The sequence below is a fragment of the Rhineura floridana genome, chromosome 13, assembly GCF_030035675.1.
Source record: "Rhineura floridana isolate rRhiFlo1 chromosome 13, rRhiFlo1.hap2, whole genome shotgun sequence".
Lineage (NCBI taxonomy): Eukaryota > Metazoa > Chordata > Lepidosauria > Squamata > Rhineuridae > Rhineura > Rhineura floridana.
Window position 1 is genome coordinate 28,786,260 of NC_084492.1, and position 18,501 is coordinate 28,804,760.

The following is an 18,501-nucleotide window of genomic DNA, read 5'->3' on the forward strand; positions in this document are numbered from 1 at the left end:
AGCTTCCAGTTTTTCAGATTCAATCCACCCTTCCTTTTAAACGCCATTAAATGAAAACCCATTAAACAGATAAGTTTCATCTTGGGTGCACACAGAGGACCTCCAATTTTATTTTGAATTTTTCACCAAGACAGCTCTCTAACTTTTTCTACATGAAGAAACTATCTTTGTAACCCCAGACTGAAGGCACTAAAGCCTTTAAATGAAATTAGCCACAAATAAATCAAACCAAGTTACATCTGAAGTATGTCATCGTAATTTGACTTACATATTTAACTATCGGTCTAATTTCATTCTAATGCACAGCCATCAGTCTATGAATTAAGACTTATAGCATAGAGAGAGAGTAGCTCATGACTGTCTTTTGTTCATAATTATCTCCAGCAAACCCAAGCAGACAAATTACACTCACGGAGACTGAAATATCACCCATTCACAGTAGGCCACAACACAAGCCCTCTTTGGATGTTCTGGTAGAAGAGGTGTGGGGAACCTTTGGCTCTCCAGGTGTTGCTGAACTACAACTCCCATCATCCCTAGTCATTGGCCATGCTTGCTGGGGCTGATGGGAGTTGTAATTCAGCAACATCTGGAGGACCAAAGGTTCCCCATGGCTGTGTTAGCAAGTTCAGTAAACACACAAGGGAGAACCAATGTGCTGTCACTGTCCCTGCTGGCATTCCAGTCACCTTCCAGCTCATAGGGGCTCCCAATAAGGTTTAGAACTCTGGTTTCTAAAATATATGGGAAGCCTCCATGAGTATAGGAGGCATCCCACTTCATGAGATCACCCTCCACAAGTTGGGAGAGTAACTAGAACAGCAATGAGTGTAGAGCTCGCACATTCACCCCTGTGTCCCCCCATGACCACAGGTTTAGCGAACCCACTAACAGAACATCTGATCGTGATCGACTTGAAGGCACATAACGACAACACAATAGAGCCAGTGTGGTGTAATGGATAAAGGGCTAGACTAGGACTAGAGAGACCCTGGTTCAAATCCCTACCCAGCCACAAAGCTTGCTAGGAGACTTGAAGCCAATCATTTTCTCTCAGCCTTGCAGGGCAGTTGTCAGAATAAAATGAGGTGCCATGGTACACCGCCCTGAACTCCTTGAAAAAGAGAATAAAAATATGAAATCAAAATTAATGAGGAGGAAAGGGTGGGCCTGTTCAGACATTACTCTCCATGCAGCAATACATCAAGACAAATGGTGATAAATACATGACCTTCCAGTTCAGTTATTCATTTAACATGATGTTGAGTAGAATGGAAGAACTGTATTATCCCAAGACCTTTTTTCTGCATCCCAGAAAAAGGCATAAAGCAGTAGCAGCATGAATGGAACTTACCATTTTGCTAATTTTTTACATCAGACCATACAAACCATTACCCTCAGCCTAATCTCTAAAAAAAGAAATGAACATAAGCGCTAGCATCATGGGGTAACCACAGGCAAGCACTGGAAAAAGATATGAGCAAAATACATCCTATGTGGATTCAATCCAAGATATCAACCCTATCTCACCCTCTTCCCATCTAGTGTTGGGGAAGGAACCAAAGCTCAATGGCAGAGCATACGTTTGCGCGCAGAAGAAAACCCAGTTCAATCAGTGGTGTCTCCATATAGGACTGGGAAAAGATGTTTGTCTGAAACCCTGGAGAACCAATACCAATCAGTGTACACAATACTGAGCTATTATGGAGCGATGGTCTGACTCGGTAGAAAGCAGATTCCTATGTTGGGGAAGCAATATTGCTCAGTGGTAGAGCACATGCTTTGAACGCAGAAGGTACCAGGTTCAACTCCTGGCCTCTCCAGGTAAAGGATAAAGCAGCAGGTGATAAGCAAGTCTCTGCCCGAAATCCTGAAGAGCCACTGTCAGAGTAGATAATACTGGGCTAAGTGGGCCAATTGTCTCAGGACTTAAAAGTAGCTTCGTATGTTAATAATCGTTTTAAAACAACTAAATCAATGCCCTTCAATCTACCTCTAAGGGTGAAAACCATCTGAATACATCTTAATGATGTAAGCCAGAAGAATATTTGGTCATACTGAAGGTGGCATGAAAAAATACTGTTAAATAAATAAAAAGAAGGCCATGCCCTTCCTACTTCATACTTTGGACACATCATGAGAAGACATGATTTACTAGAAAAGTCAATAATGCTGGGAAAAACAGAAGGGAGTAGAAAAAGAGGATGGCCAAACAAGAGATGGATTGATTCCATAAAAGAAACCACAGACCTGGACTTACAAGATCTGAACAGGGTGGTTCACAATAGATGCTCTTGGAGGTTGCCGATTCATAGGGTCGCCATAAGTCATAATCAGCTTGAAGGCAAATAACAACAACAACAGAACGCCATGCCAGGTGGAGATAAAAAAAATTTCATGCATATCTAAGCTGACTGGGTGGTTTACACAGCAAGTGCGTAAGGAGAACATTAAAAAAAATGAACACACTGACAACTAGCCAACCATAATTCTTATTCTACTTATTCTTCAGGGACGAAAGAAGGCACCAAATGCAGGAATGAAACAAAAGGAGACCTCAATAGATGCACAGAAGACCACTTATTGCCCAATGCATTTCAAGTGTTACAACTCTTTCTTTGAATTGGACCCATCCCTGTGTAAGAGTTCTAACAATGGCCTTCTGTGCTAAGGTTTCTTGCATTTTCATTCCTATTTTTCAGAAAAGATAGTCGGGCTCAGGTGAACTTCATTATGTCACACTGGAATCAAATTATAACAGAAGTAATGCCTCCATTAGTTCCACACACCTTCAACCACTCTAAATTTTGTGTGTGCCTGTGTGTGTTTTAATTACCTGAAAAATTAGAAGCTCTCTTGCTAATCTGACACAAGCCTGGTTTATAAACCCTTAAAAACCCAGCTCTTCTGCATTCCTTCCTTATCTAATCTAAGGTTTGTTGGCTAAAAGAAGGTTACTGACCAAGCAACTTACTGCCCTGAACTGATCCTGACAAACCAAAGCAGTGGCAAGAGCTTAACAGCATCATCATAATCACCAGTTTTTTCAAATCCTACCCTTTGTCATACAGCCCAAGTTGGGTTATATCACTGTAATTATACAATACCTAATGAAAACCACATGAAAAGAAAATATATACTTCAGTTAACAAAACTACACCCCATTTGTCCCCTCTACAGTGCTATTCAACATCTCCAAGAATACTCAGCACACCTCAAAAAGCTTGGTGGGAAAAAAGGGTTTTTGCCTGGCACCAAAAGACAAACAATGTCTAAAGGGTTAGTGGACAAGGTGCTAAAAGTACAAGGGAATTTTATTTGTTTTAAAAAGTTGTTACATGCTTTTCATTATAAAACAATCCCAAAGCGGGATTCAGTACTAGTAAAACACAATAAAATCATACAGTCAGTAATAAAACAACAGCAACACAAAAAGATGGAAAAGGAATTCTTCATATATGATGCTACAAGGAAATAAGAGGATCTAAAGCAGACACGAGGAATCTGTGACCCTCCAGATGTTGTTGAACTACAAATCCCATCATCCCTGACCATCAGCCATGCTGTCTGAAGCGAATGAAAGCTGGTGTCCAGCAACATCCAGAAGGTCTCAGGTTCCCTCTATCTCTGTTGTAGATTATCTCATACAAGCCTAATTTAAACATAACGTATTTCAGCCTGTTAAACTTAAAAAAAAGAGAGAGGAGGAAGCTGTTAAAGATAGATATGAACCTTATGTCCACCCACAACTCCCCTTCTGTCCTTACTTCCCAGCAGGCCACAACTGGTTAATCAATTCAGGAAGTCTCCATAGTTTTCAGTAACATCCAAACCAGGAAATGATGGTCACCAGTTTTGAAACAAACCGGAAACAGAAACTAGAACTGGTTTCAGATTTTGCTTTGTTCTGAACTCTGATAACCACAGTTTCCTGGTTCAGATGCAACAAGAAACTATGATTAAGCCCAGGAAATCTTTGACTGTGGCATGGAGTGAAGGGAGAACAGAAGGGGCAGAGCAAGGACAGAGTACATTATCACTAGGCTTGTGCAGATCTTGACCCATGCTTACCAAGACAGGACACAGTATGTCCAAAACAAGTCACAGAGTGTTATGAAAACATCTTGAATACACCAGTTCTGTATTTTAAACAATAACCTGGGGCAGAGGGATTTATTTATATCCCACCCTTCCTCCCAGCAGGAACCCAGGGATCCGTTCAATGCCATCATATGAGCAGAGCGCATCCACTAGCTTTGGTGTTCATCTAACTCCTTTACACCAGTGTTCTTCAACTTCCCAGATGTTGTTGGACTGCACTTCCCATGATCCCTTGACCAGTGGCTAAGCTGGCTGGGGATGATGGGAGTTGTAGTCCAAGAATATCTGGGGACCCAAGGTTGAAGAACAGTAATTTGCACAAAATTAAGGAGGCATAACTACACTGCAGAATACAAATTAACTGTGTCCCCATCCTTCACCCCCACCCCACCTCAGTTGATTCCTAATACAGCAGGATAACTCATCCTATCGTAGCCCAACAGGGTCAAAACTTAACTCTCCCAACATCATCTTGCAGCCCTCCAATGTCCATCGCACAAGCAACAGAAGTGTATTTTTTTTCTTCTTTTTTCCTCCACGTTGCAATTGTGCCAACTGTTCTACTCCGGTAGCGTTAGGCTTTTTTTATTGTTTGTACAGCTCTTGAAAGCAACTGTAAAGCATTCGCTATTTCGCCTGTCACCAATGCCAACTGATCCCTTTGAAATGGAAAATCTAAGAGCGAGCGGGTTAGTCAATGCCTGCCTGCCGCAGAAGCCACTGAGCCCAACCACCATTCATAAGCCTAGAGGCAGGTAATTCAGTTCAACATGAAACTGGCGAATAACAGTATGTTTTATTTAATTAGGATCAACAGAAGAGATAAACCTCACAGCAGGGTGAGTAATGACAACATTTCAAAAATAATTCATTCCCAGGTACCAAAAGGGCACATTTCAATTACATTTCTTAAAAAGGCTTTAAAAGTTGACTTAACACATCCAAAGGGAGGGAGGCTATTTTATTATTTAGATGGACACCCCGGATGATTGACTGAAACCTACGCTTTTGTTTTCCATATGAACACCAAAATTGTGTTTTCAACGCAAATATAAGAAAAAAAAATGAGGAGAACCAGTCCCAAAGGGTTGGCTCATTTCAGAATGGTTCCCAACTGTGTTCCATGGAACAATGACTAATCCAGGGCACAACGGAGAGGTTTCAGCCTCCTCCATGGGACCCAACTAACTCAGCTAACCAAGCACACATGATATAGGTCCATGACAGGGCCAACTCCATGGTTGAGGAGGCCCTCAGCAAAATGCTTTCTGGTAGGCTTCCTCCTACAATGACATCCCACCCCCCACCCCTGGCAATGGACTTACCTGGCAGCATCAGTGAGCCGCCCATTTTACATCATGACAATCTGAGGCACTGTGGACAGCTAAAAGGGCAGCTTCCCAGAGTCAGTTGCCCAGGATAGTGATGGTGAGCCCAGATGGGGCCCTACACAAGCAGCTGCTCAAGGGTGCTCAACGCTATCATCAGGCCAGGTCCATCACATGTGAGCACAGCCTATGCTAGAGGATGGGGTTGTCCCCTTCTTATTACCAGTCCATTTAAGGAAATCTTTGTTACATCACGGAGAGCCAGTGTGGTATAGTGGTGAGAGCGTTGGACTACGACCTGGGATACCAGGGTTTGAAGCCCCACACAGCCATGAAGCTCACTGGGTGACCCTGGGCCAGTTACTGCCTCTCGGCATCAGAGGAAGGCAATGGTACACCACCTCCGAACACCGCTTACCATGAAAACCCTACTCATAGGGTCACCATAAGTCGGGATCAACTTGAAGGCAGTCCATTTCCATTTTGTTACATCACAGGAGAGAGACATGCCTGTCCACGCCTCTCTCTCACGACTTCCCCTCTAGCAGGTCAGGGCCTAAAGCCACCCACTCTGTTCATAGGCCTCTCTTCTCCCGCTCCAGCGGGCCTTCTCCTTCTTTTGAGGCCTAAGCTGGGGCATCTGCCTCCCATGCTTCATGGCGTCCAGCCCCTCCTTCCATTTCCTGGTCAGTGCAGTTTGAATATTTGAGCCTTCTTGTGCCAGCACTTGATATCTATCACTGGGTACTTCCAATGAGTATCATGCTAGCTCATGTAAAGCTGTAATTTTTCAGAGCCACACCAATAAAGCCAAGCAAATATCTAGCATCACAGATCAACAGCTACTAGCAACGATGACTGTGTTCAGCCTCCACTGTCGGAGGCAGTATGGCCCCAAGTACCAGTTGCTGGAAATTACTCATGGGGAGAGGTCTGTTGCTTTCCGGTCCTGCTTGCAGGCTTCCCATAGGAATCTGGTTGGCCGCTGTAAGAACAGGATGCTGGACTAGGTGGGTCATTGCCTCAATCCATCTGAGCTACATGCAACCCACGCTTGAATCACATGGATAAAGTTATAAGCCAAATCCAAAAATTTATTTCAGAAATTGGTGGCGAAGTCTTGTAATACCCTTATCCTTTCCCGCTTCCCGTTCATTCCTTTTCTTCAAAAGACGACAGAAAGAAGTCTTCACTGAGTCATGTTTCCTCTCCAGCTCAAAGTGGATATGTTGAAAGCGCTACTGCGCAGGCCATTGTCCTATTCATACACTAGAAGTGAATGACTCTAGCCTTCTATCAGCTATTGTCACCAGCAAAAGTCCAAGTGGAAAGCTATAGCTATGGCTATAGTATCCCTTGAATGGAAGAAAGGAAGAAAGAATGCAGCCAGCACAAGACAACACTGAGCCAACTTCCTAAGGTGGAGGAGGGAGGAAGCAGGAAATGCAAGGCCACATTCACACCATTATTTATTCCACTTTAAACAGTCATGGCTTCCCCCAAAGAATCCTGGGAAGTGTAGTTTGTGAAGGATGCTGAAAGTTGTTAGGAGACCCCTAGTCCCCTCACAGTGCTACAATTCCCAGAGTAGTTTAACAGCCAATCCCTCTTCCCAGACAACTCTGGGAATTGTAGCTCTATAAGGGGAATAGAGGTCTCCTAACAACTCTCAGCATCCTTCACAAACTACAGTTCCCAGCCTACTTTGGGGGAAGCCATGACTGTTTAAACTGGAATAATAGTGGAATAAATGTACAGTGTGAATGCAGCCTAAGAGGCACCAGAGATATGTATTCACCCCCAAAAAGTAGTATCTGAGATACTTAATTGGGCCACCTCAAAAATATATTAAAGATATGTCTATGTGAAGCAGAAATGAAGAGTACCTGTTTGTAAAAAAATTAATTGTATTATTATTATTATTATTATTATTATATCCCACCCTTCCTACTGGGAGTCCAGAGCAGCAAACAAAAGCACTAAAAACACTCTAAAACATCATAAAAACAGACTGTAGAGGAATCTCTTGCACAACTATTTTTCATCCATTAGAAAATCTACGTTCAGCACATATTATGATGTATGGAGGATATGATGGGCTGGATATGGATTTGTGAATCATGACTTTTAAGGGCTGCTGCTCAGAAGAGCCCTTTCAAGGTGTCCAAACCTCTTGATAATAAATTGAGAGGAAGGTTCCACCCAAGCAAACCTAGGCACATTCAGTATAATGCAGGAAAGGAGAGCCTATAGCACTCCAGATGTTTTTAGTATCCATGTTTTAAATGCCTGGAATCAGTAAACTGTGATGCAAAGCTCAACTTTATTTTCAGGAGTAATAGTGCTACCGATCTCTTTCTTTTTAAGGTCTTTTTGTCCCCTTCTAAGCTGAAGATAAATTCTTCATCTGCAAACTGAAATTATGTTCACTGTATAGATGGAGCTGAAGATGCCAATTAGATGTACCACCACCACTACCATGGAGGGGAAAAAAGCTTCTGGAATCCTATGTGCTTTGCTTGAGTTTTTAGGTGTACATTTAATGAAACCAGATTATGCTATCAAATTACAGCAGCTGGATGTCTGAGTGTTGCAAAGAAGGCCATGAGAATTACTGCTGCAGTAGTTTTAAGCTTGCCTGCCCACACTCCTAAGTTAAACCATGTCATCGTAAGAGGAACCCTGTTGAATCAAAAGGTCAGTTTAACCTTGCATTTCCACAGTGGCCAAGCAGGTACCTCTGGGATGTCTGCAACCAGGGAATGAAGGCACCATCTCTCCCTTGCTACTGGTCTCCAGAAAATGATGGTTATTTAGAGTTATATTACTTCTAAACCTGGAGGTTCCATACAGACACTGTGACTAGAAACCATTCAGTGAAACTAGTAACCACTGAAAGACTTCTTCCATGAATTTGTCTCACCTCCTTTTAAAGTCACCTAAGCTAGTGGCCATCACCACATCTTGTGGTAGCGAGTTCCATAAAGACTATTTACTTTTCATAAATATCATCATCATCATCTTTATTATTGGGCAGTATTCAACTAACGTCCTACCAGCGCAAGGATTACCATTTATGCAACAGGACTTCCCACCCCTCTCCCATGTCCTCTGCAAATCTGATCCGAAGGGCTGGGGAAAGCCCTAGATCAGATTTAGAGGTTCCTGAGGGAAAGGGGCATCCCATTGCAGTAGCAGTAATCCTTGAGCTGAAGAGATCCTGAATTAGCGCTACATTGATGCAACCCGTTATTTATTCTTATGTATTTCATTTATGAATCACTTCCCGTAAGGCAATTTATAATTTACTTTTGAGTTGTGCAGTAAAGGAGTTTCCCAAATCTCCTGCCAATCAGGTTTCATTGGATGACCCAAATTCTAGCATTGTGAGACAGAAAAAAGTCTCTATTTTCATTTTCTCCACACCATGCAAGATATTGTAAACTTCTATTCCATCCAGCCTTCAATATTTTTTGCTTAACTAAAAAGCGCCAAATGCTGAAAACGTCCCTTACCAGGAAAGTGCTCCAATAATTTATAAGGCACAGATACCCTAAAAGCATATTACAAGAGCTGTTCCAACTGGCTGCCTGGAAAGGATTCACATTCACTACAGCCAACTAGGAAAATGGCTCTTAACAAACCTGTAGTCCAAGCAAGTAGCCATTCCTTCCAGCCTCAGTGTTCAACCTCCCTTATATGACTAAAAAAAGGGGGGCAGACAGACAGGCTGGTGGGTTTTTGCTTTTGTGTGCATTGGCAAGGATGAAAAAACAAACCAATCTCAAACGTATACTTTTTAATCCTAAGAACTGGTGCACAATTGACTGACATTGTTTTTATTCCCCCCTCCCCGGAGTTTTTGTGTTACTTATAGGATAATTAAACATATATTCCATCCACCAAACTGGCAAAATCAAACCCTTCATTAGCCGGGTATCAACTGTGTTCCAAACACGGTACATCTACAAAGCCTCCCTTTTTTTTATACCAATTGAGAAGATGGCGTGAACATCTGTTTTCACTTCAAGACATTAATTTTCAATTATTGAAGAGAAACAAAATAAATCCTGACAAATTACTGGTAACTGTGGAATCTTTTGTCTATTAGTTTAGAACAGTAATTTAGAAATCCCACAATTAACATTCCCAATGAGGGATTGTTCCGCTGGATACTTGTTATTTAAGGCAATTTGGTAATGAATGATGCTCTCTCTGCCGCCTTGATTATATACAAATGTTTTAGAGGGGGGCGGCGGAAGAGAAACCACTGCATCTCTGATAACTTACAGCCTTGCAAGAATTATTTCTCACAAAAAAAATTAGGCATCTCGAATTCTATATCATTTGACGTATTAATTTGTACAAACTCTAAACCTTGTCCCTTTATCATCAGTCCTGCCCCACCCTTCCATGCACACTTTTTTAATATATTAGTTATATCCAACAAGAACCATATCAGGTAAAATGACAATTAAAAGCATTTCATACACAAGTGAAGAATTCCAGCCAATAAGAGAGTAAGAGACGCAACCTCCCCCCCCCCCAGTTCTGGTGCTCCTAAGGGAAACTTCACTGGACTCTCTAGAAGGAAAATGAGACAATGGAAGCTACAAATTTCTTACCCACCCTGTGTGCATGCCTTCAAAATATGCTGGTTCAGAGAACTGCCCACATCTCCACTGATGTCAGATCCCAAAACAATGCCATACTGATTAGAAAATAATCAGAAATTTATTTTAACACATCCGGAAACAGGAAGGAAGAGTTCCCCCATTTCAAAGGGCTGAATTCACAACAAAGAGGAACCAAAATATTGGAATGATTTGTACATTTTCATTTTTCAAGGAGGATCATGTGATAATTATACAATGTAAAATATATAGATGTAATTTGAAGATCAAACTATTTCGGTACCTTCAAATATTCCTGGCTATCAACTGGGGAGGAGGAGGGGGGGCAAGATGAAGAAGAGAAAATTATATCTTTAAAACAAGTATGAAAGACATTGTTACTTCCACAGTCAACTCTGTAACTGAGCCCCGACATTGTATAATTGACTTTGCAAGCAGAACAACAGCAATATAACAAAGAAAATGTCAGTGTTTCTACAGAGCTAATCTATACAGCTATGAGGGCCTCCCGCTGTCAGCCAGAGCTGACAATACAATAGCTTTCAAAGGGATATTACCATCACGCTTTCATTCTTGACATCAATCAAGACAAAAAGAAATCTTTTTCACAAGACATTAAAAATCAACCCTCTGTATGAACAGATAGGTAAAACAACATTCCTTTAAAGGAGATCATTCATAGCAATCAACTAATTGGAGCAGAGCAAAAGGATGAAGATTCTTTTATTATTTACTCTGCATATAATGAAGTTGGAAGCCACCTAGGTAGGTTGGTTTGGTGGGGGGCTGCATAACATGTGTGTGTGTTCTTTTGTTTTTGACTGACACAAATGAGGCAGGTAAGTTGTGAATCAAAAGTTTCTATCATATTTTCCCAAGCAAAAGCAAAACATTTGTGATAGCAATTCTGCAACTTTAAGAAAGATAACAAATCTAAGCTTAATTAGGACAACCTCTCCTTTCCTACTGCAAAACAATTTGATTACTGACTAGTACGTTTATAAACAAAATGTTGTTGCAACCTGACATCAATTTGCAGAACTGTCAAAGCCACCAACCAACATGTATGTCAGGTTTAAAATGGGGTTGCTTACTGCAGCTCTATACAACTCTCTCAAAAATATATATGGAATTATTCAGAGTTTAAAAATTACATATAACACCAAACAAAAAGATTTCAATTGAACCTCGATTTAACTGGACTATAATAAGCTTCAATAATCTGGCATATAAATTCAGTAAAAGCCATTGGGGTCCGATTAAGATTCCTCCTTCATAAAACTGGAAAATGTACAAACAATTGGCAAATATGCTTTTCTTATAAAGAGTCCCTTTCACTTAAAAACTAACGCATTCTGAGGTCTCCATCTGTCCTATGGCTATGAGGGTCCAGGGTCAGTTTCAACTGATCTAAGTAATTCTGTCCTTCAAGGTGATTAAACTCTAGATGTTCCTTTAATAGGCAAATTGCTAATATCATAGTCAACTTGTCCCCTTTACTTACCATCTGGATTCTTTAAAAAGCTGGCTACAATTTTTAAAAAAATTAAATGTGTCAGTTTTGTATCTTAACCATATTGCAAATCAAAAATGGTCTCCAAATGTGTGTGTGAACTTTTCACATAATAATTATATAGGCTTTTAGCCAAAGCTTGAAATGTGCTCACAAAACTATCCTTATATGCCCCCTAAATAAAATTAGATCAAATGGAAAGAACACTATCAACCAGCCATAATGCTTGCTTGTCTTATATTTATACTATCAATGGATGGTTAACATAATCAACGTATTTAATTGTAAGGTTTAAACCCTTTATCAAGGAAATAATTCTACCACTACCAGTCTAAATGAAAGGATACTGATACAGTAATTACTACATGTTTTTATTAGACTGAATATATTGGAAGAAAATGGGTTCCTATTCATGATTTTTTACTTGAAGCATTACACCCATTTGGTTGATTAAGTAATTCTACCCCATTTTTTTTAAAAGAAAAGCCATCAGCATCTGTAAAACTTGCTATTCACACAGATCCTTGACTTTTCGAAGCACACAACCCCCCCCAATGATGCATCCTTTATATCACAGACATCACCTTTTAGTCTTTAAACTTTTGACATATAAATGGTTCACGTGTCTAAAGAAGAGTAAGTGCTAAAAGCAGGGGAAGTCCTTTCAAGGTACTCACATCCAAGTCTGTCATTATGATTGTGATTATATAACCCTCCAAAAAAACATCAAGTAGGGAAACAAGGCTGTGTTCATTTATTTGAACGGATCTCTGTAATTTACACCTATTTTCTGCCTGCCTGAGGTTGGAGAACCTGCGACCTTAGAACTCCTTATTTATTACCTCTCCATCTCAATTATTTCCATGGAAACATGTTTGTGGCAACCTATTAGATTGCTAGCTCCCAAGATCTTAAAATGCACCCAATGAGCTTTTTTAATAAAGAAAAAAATAAGTTCTAGCTACTTGATTGTATAACCTGAACCACACACCAAAAAAAAATTCTGTTCATTTTATGTGCAAAAATGTAATGACAAATGTATGTTCGTTGAATCTGCATTTTCACTATGAATCACATCTGAAGTCACAAATTATCCAGTCAACATTAAGGACATGCAATTGCCAGTTTGCCTTCTGATCATTCCACAATGCTCCTTAATTTTAAAGGAAGAGGAGAGCCCCAAGTTTGAACACAAACATAGCCTGGTACTCAATCACCATTTTAGACTGAAAACCCTGCCACAACATATTGGAAAAGTAATATCTAGGTACTGCAGGTTGAAAATAGACCAATATTATGGAGACAACTTGAAGAAAGACACCAAAACATGCCATGATTAAATAGAGAAGGCCCAAGTAGCATTGTTAATACCAGTATTAGCAGCTAACATGCAACTTTGCCAACCTGAAATGATTTCTTGGGAATTGCATGGGCTTGCTTTATTGCAAACTGAGGATATACTTTTGACTCTTCAAGGACTCAACCTTCAAATGAAATACTCTCAGTCTAGCAAAAGCCATGACCTTCCAAGACCTGTACTTTCCCCCCCTCAACAAACAACTTTGGCTTTCAATTTATTTATTTTAAAATCCACTTGGAACTGTTGTAGTTCACCCTTCCCCCCCCATAGAGGTTGTTGTATTTCTTGTATCAGTTACCACTGGGGCTTCTTTTGCAAGAGCTTGTCCTGGATTGTAAAGGTCCATAATACCATACTGTTAGGCTGACATACAGCTGAGAGGTTAAAATATACTATCAATCCATAAAAGACACCTTCAAACTTCTGTTTCATGTGAAGGTCTTCTTTTATGATACCTTAAACACAGATTTTATAGCAAGAGTCCATACTCTGCAGGAAGAAATATAAGGAACATTTTTCCTTACCATAAAATCCAGGTGTTTTTCCCGGGTCACTAAAATGAACATCTACAATTACTAACCATTTCTATTTAGTTTGAGATTTGTGCTCACCGAGGGGAGGGAACAGAAGGTACAAGAGGCCCTCTTTATTGCCAGTTACCAAAGACCATCAAATTCTAAACAAAAAATTGTTAGGATCAGGACCAACAGAAGTTGCTAGAAAGTTTTTATGACATGCTTCGTGATAATATGATCATCTTGTAGGCTTTCTTCATTTACAGAAGAAGGAATGAAGGGAGAAAAGTATATGGACAAATATATTTAATCTGGAAAATGATTTTGTAGATAATGAATGGGGGATAAGTCTTTTATATTATGAAGCTTTCAACACAGTATACACAAGGATGCGCAAATATAAAACAGCTTGCTGTCACTTTAAAACACCATAAACCATACTGCAAAACCTGGTTATAAATTCAAAAGAAACCATACATTTTGGGTGGTGGAGAGTTATTTTTTCAAAAAAATTATATCCTGCCTTTTCATTAAAAAGAAAGTGTCCTTAGGGAGCTAACATAATATTAATAACAAAATCTATGTAGGTTTGCTCAATAGTAAGTCCCATTGTGTTCAATGTGGTCTTACTTCCTAGTAAGTGTTTAGGATTTCAGCCTTACACACACCAAAACATAAAGAGCGCAATCCTATACATGTCTACTCAGATGGCCAACTGAATTCAATAGGACTTACTCCTAGGTAAGCTGGTATAGAAGCCTAATGCTCCTATACACACTTGCATGACAGTAAGCTCCACTGAACTCAACAGGGCTTAATTCCAAGTACATATGTATAGGATCACCCATATATATAATACATATATAGTCTTAAAGATTTCTCAGTCATTCAAGATCAACTGGTTTGTTGTGCCTTTAAAAGTTTTAAAACAGTATACAACACTTGGGAAGTAACAGACCTCAGGGTGCAAACATAAACATCCCTCCTTCTCTAAAATGAGCAGATATTCTCAGCAAACACAGGCCATTACATTTTCACAGTTCAGGATCCAGATCATCAACTGGCACCTCACTGGACCATGTCAAATTTTCAGATAAAGACTGCATGCTTTTAGGCTGCCTTCACATACAGCAGCTTTCCTCATAGCTAGTTTAGAGCTGTAAAGATAAACTGAAATTAGGATTGAGTGTGTGTGGATGTGTGCTTGTGAAATTATCTCAAGCAAGAGGGGCACCAGGTCGCCAAGAGGCTGTTGCATCATGTCCCCTCGTCTGGATTAGCATAAAGTTGGTCTCCAGTCCACCACCTGAAGCAGTACCAATCAATTTGTACAATCTGAAAGCCACGTGGAGGTGAACTACAAGAAAAATATTCCTGTCTGGCCACACCTTTAGAGCTCCCTCCAAAATATAGATAACAGCCCAACTGTGATAGTTTAATAATTCAGGGCTACACTTCTTCTGCCAACCCTTTGCCTTGAAGCAAATGATTGGACTTCCTGACACACAGATATTGTATCCTCATGAAAGCTTTTATTTTATTCATCTCGCATATTGCCTTGCCAGGATTGATTATAAAATGGACCTACAATCATGTTCCTTGCATCTTTGTTACGTGTGAGCTGCCTTACTGGATACATTAAGGCTGCAATCCTAAACACACTTACTAGACTGTAAGCTCCAATGAACACAATGAGAATTACCTGGAAGTAAACATGGACAGGACTGTGCTGTAAGTAACATGCAGTGCCACAACCCAATATTCAATGTCGACTCAACCTATTCACAAGACTATTTTTGTTTTCCAAAAGTCACTGCATACATAAAATCAGGGGTTGAGCATCAAACACACAGCTCCCTTCAACAATGGCTACTTTCCCCCTTAAAAATATTTTCAAGCTAGCAGTAAGACAATTCAAGATTAACACTCTGCGCCACGGTTTATTTCAGTTTTGTCGAGGCTGAGATCTACTCTCCTGTATCAACAATCAAAACGGCTACACAAGGCTGAGTGATTCAAGCAGACAGGTACAAAAAAGGAGTTGTATGCCATTATGACAAACTGCATATGCATGTATATGCCCTGATATAGATATAGGTGTCTGTGTGTGTACGAACACACACACACACAAGAGAGAGAGAGAGAGAGAGAGAGAGAGAGAGAGACTTTAATTTGCTTCTTTTTATCCGTCCACTCTGGTTACACAAACTGCAATCAAGTCATCTCTCAACCTTCTGTCTGGAAGGATTGAGCAACAGGGACAGTGAGAGTGGCACAGTCCAGCATCCATTACAGAAATAGAGCCGCAAATCCTTATACCCCTGAGTAGCAGAGGAGACCTCCTTTCTCATCACGGGTAAGAAAGGGAAAAGGATGAGACACACCTCTGGCAACACAGGAGCCAAGGAGGCCAACTGCTAAGGCTTGCGCCCATTACGAAGGGGGAAAAAAAAGACAAATCTCTTTCATAAGCTGCTGATCGTTGTTATCAAGTGGTCAACAACAGAAACACACAATCAGTTCCCACTCTGCCAAGGGCATGCAAGTCTTTAAAATGGATGGTTGGGGCGGAGGGAGGGAGACAGAGAACGGTAAAAGCACCTTCACGCCACATGAAATAGGTAGACTCTCACCACACACAGTCAGATGCAATTAGATTACAAGGAAACCCCTTTTCCCCCACCCAGGTTGTGGGGAAACCCCTTCTTTCCCATCCTAACTGAACCCTCCCTTTCATCTGACAAGTTGAAAACCATTTACTAATTTAAGTTTTAAAGCAATTCTTCCTAATTCTGTGTAACAGAAGGGGGGGAGGGGAGGTTTCTGGCAATGAGGCCAGAGGGGATCCAAATCCTGTCCCTGTTAGAAAACCCCATTAACTGTCCATGGCCAGGAATAAAATCTTACACTGGCAGCAACAAGAAGAGGAAAGAGCAGTTATTTTACTCTCCTGTCCGCATAAAAATCATTTTGGCACTAGCTGCCACAGAATGTCACAAGGCTGCCCTAGGGGGTAATAAAGCAGATCTGCTTTGCCTTGGTCTGTGCCTTATTATAAGACCGCTTTTGTTGAAAGAGGATGTGACTTTTGCTTGGAGAGGGGGGGTAGAATTGCTTGCAAATTCCACAGAAGAGAGAGAATTTAGAGGTGTGGGTTTTGGAAGGCAGATGGCGTAAACTTTTCATGACCAGCAAAAGCTAGGATAGAGAATAGTGGGGAGTTGGTATTTGAAGAGGGCCTTTGAGCATCGTAAGAGCAGCCCTGCTTAATCAAACCAAAGGTCCAGCATCCTGTTCTCACAGTGGCCAACCAGATGCCTATGGGAGGCCCACAAACAGGGCATGAACACCTCCATTACTGGAGGTGATAGATGGCCATCATGACTAACAGCCATTGATAGCCTTATTCTCCATGAATTGGTCTAAACCCCCTTTCAAAGCCTTCCAACTTGGTGGCCACCACTAGCTCTTGACGAAGCAAACCCTACTATGCACCGTTTGTAGAGGTCTGCGCACTTCAGCTTCATTGGATGACCTCAGGTTCTAGTATTATGAGAAAGGGAGGAAAACATCTCCGTTCTCCATACCACACGTAATTCCCACACACCGGTATCATGCATCCTCCTCACTCACCTTCTTCCTAAACTAAAAAGCCCCAACTGTTGTAACCTTTCCTCATAGGGGAGTTGTTCCAGCCCTGTGATGTGATCATTCTGGTTGCCCTTTTCGGCATCCTGAAATACTTGTCTTGCAATCCCCAAAGACATACCTGCGGCGTGGTGCAGGAGACCAATGCAACCTCCTGAGCATAGAACAAAAAGCTAAGAAGTTCGGACAGAGCTAGGAGAACAGCAATACCCAGAATTCCATGTTACCCTGGAACAATTTCACCAAAGTCTCAGTGAACTCCTGGCCTTCCAACTCCAGAGTAAACTTGTTTACGTCTTGAAAGCTAAGGCTCAATTCTGGAAGTACTTGCACAGTCTAACTGAAAACTGGCTCTGAAACTGTACCCCAAAACTGTAATATTTGCTGCAGGGACTCTCCTGCTGACATTGATCTGAAGCTTGTTAGAACCACTGAGTAAGTGTTCTCTATTGGGCTATACTCCGAAATACTTTTTGCTACACAGTTTGGTCTACCTTTTTAAAAAGCCATTCAAACTTGCAAAATAATTCTTCTGTTCAAAGTTGCAACACAAAGGATTACTCTGGGGGTACTCCTGCAATCCTTTCTGGATTACATGGCCCTTCTACAACAACAACTTGCTCCAGAGAAAACTCAAGGGCAACATCCTAAAACATCTACAGGAACTCTGGAGGAAGGGCTTTGTGGATCCACAACCACAAGACAATTGACCACAAGCCAGGGCTGGGGCTCCCCTTCAAATCTCACAGAGGTCTACAGGACGGTTGTGGCTTGTACCCGAGTTGCAAGCCCATCGATTTCTCCAAGTAGTCCCAAAGTAATGGGCTACCACACCTGCAGAAGACTATAAGGCCACTGTCCTATTCATGTAGGAAGGTCCTGAAGTATTATGCAACAGCTCTGGACTAAAGACAATTTACAACTTCAACCTGGTTTGCCAGTAGAGAGACTACTATATCCCACTATACCAAGCAAGCATAATTCAAGTGAATGAATACTCCCTCCCCACACTCTGGTATCCCAAAAGTCAAATTTTAGAGTGGATCTGCACCTCAGAACAGGGACTTTTGTAAAATACCATGCACAGCACAGCTTGCAAGGGTGGGATATAAATTTATTTATACTACTATTACTACTACTACTAATAATAATAATATAGACTACTCTTGAGCAAGCACCTTGTGGCCAATAATAATAATAATAATAGACTACTGTACTCTTGAGTAAGCACCTTGTGGCCCAGGCAAGTCTGAGTCCAGTAAGAGGATCGCCTATCAGGCCAACCTAAATATATACGGTTAATTTGGGGCAAGTTTCTATTTCATTTAATGGCTTGTGACTTTCAGCCCTGTGATCTGCACCCTGAAGGGATCCCCGGCAGCTCGCAAGGGGAAGTACATCG

At 41.0% G+C, this 18,501-nt stretch overlaps 1 protein-coding gene across 8 annotated transcripts in view; it reads right to left on the bottom strand.

The window, feature by feature from the left end:
* The window catches only part of ZNF423 (zinc finger protein 423), a 403,966-nt gene that overhangs the window by 363,903 nt on the left and 21,562 nt on the right, over positions 1 to 18,501 (bottom strand). The window lies entirely within an intron of this gene.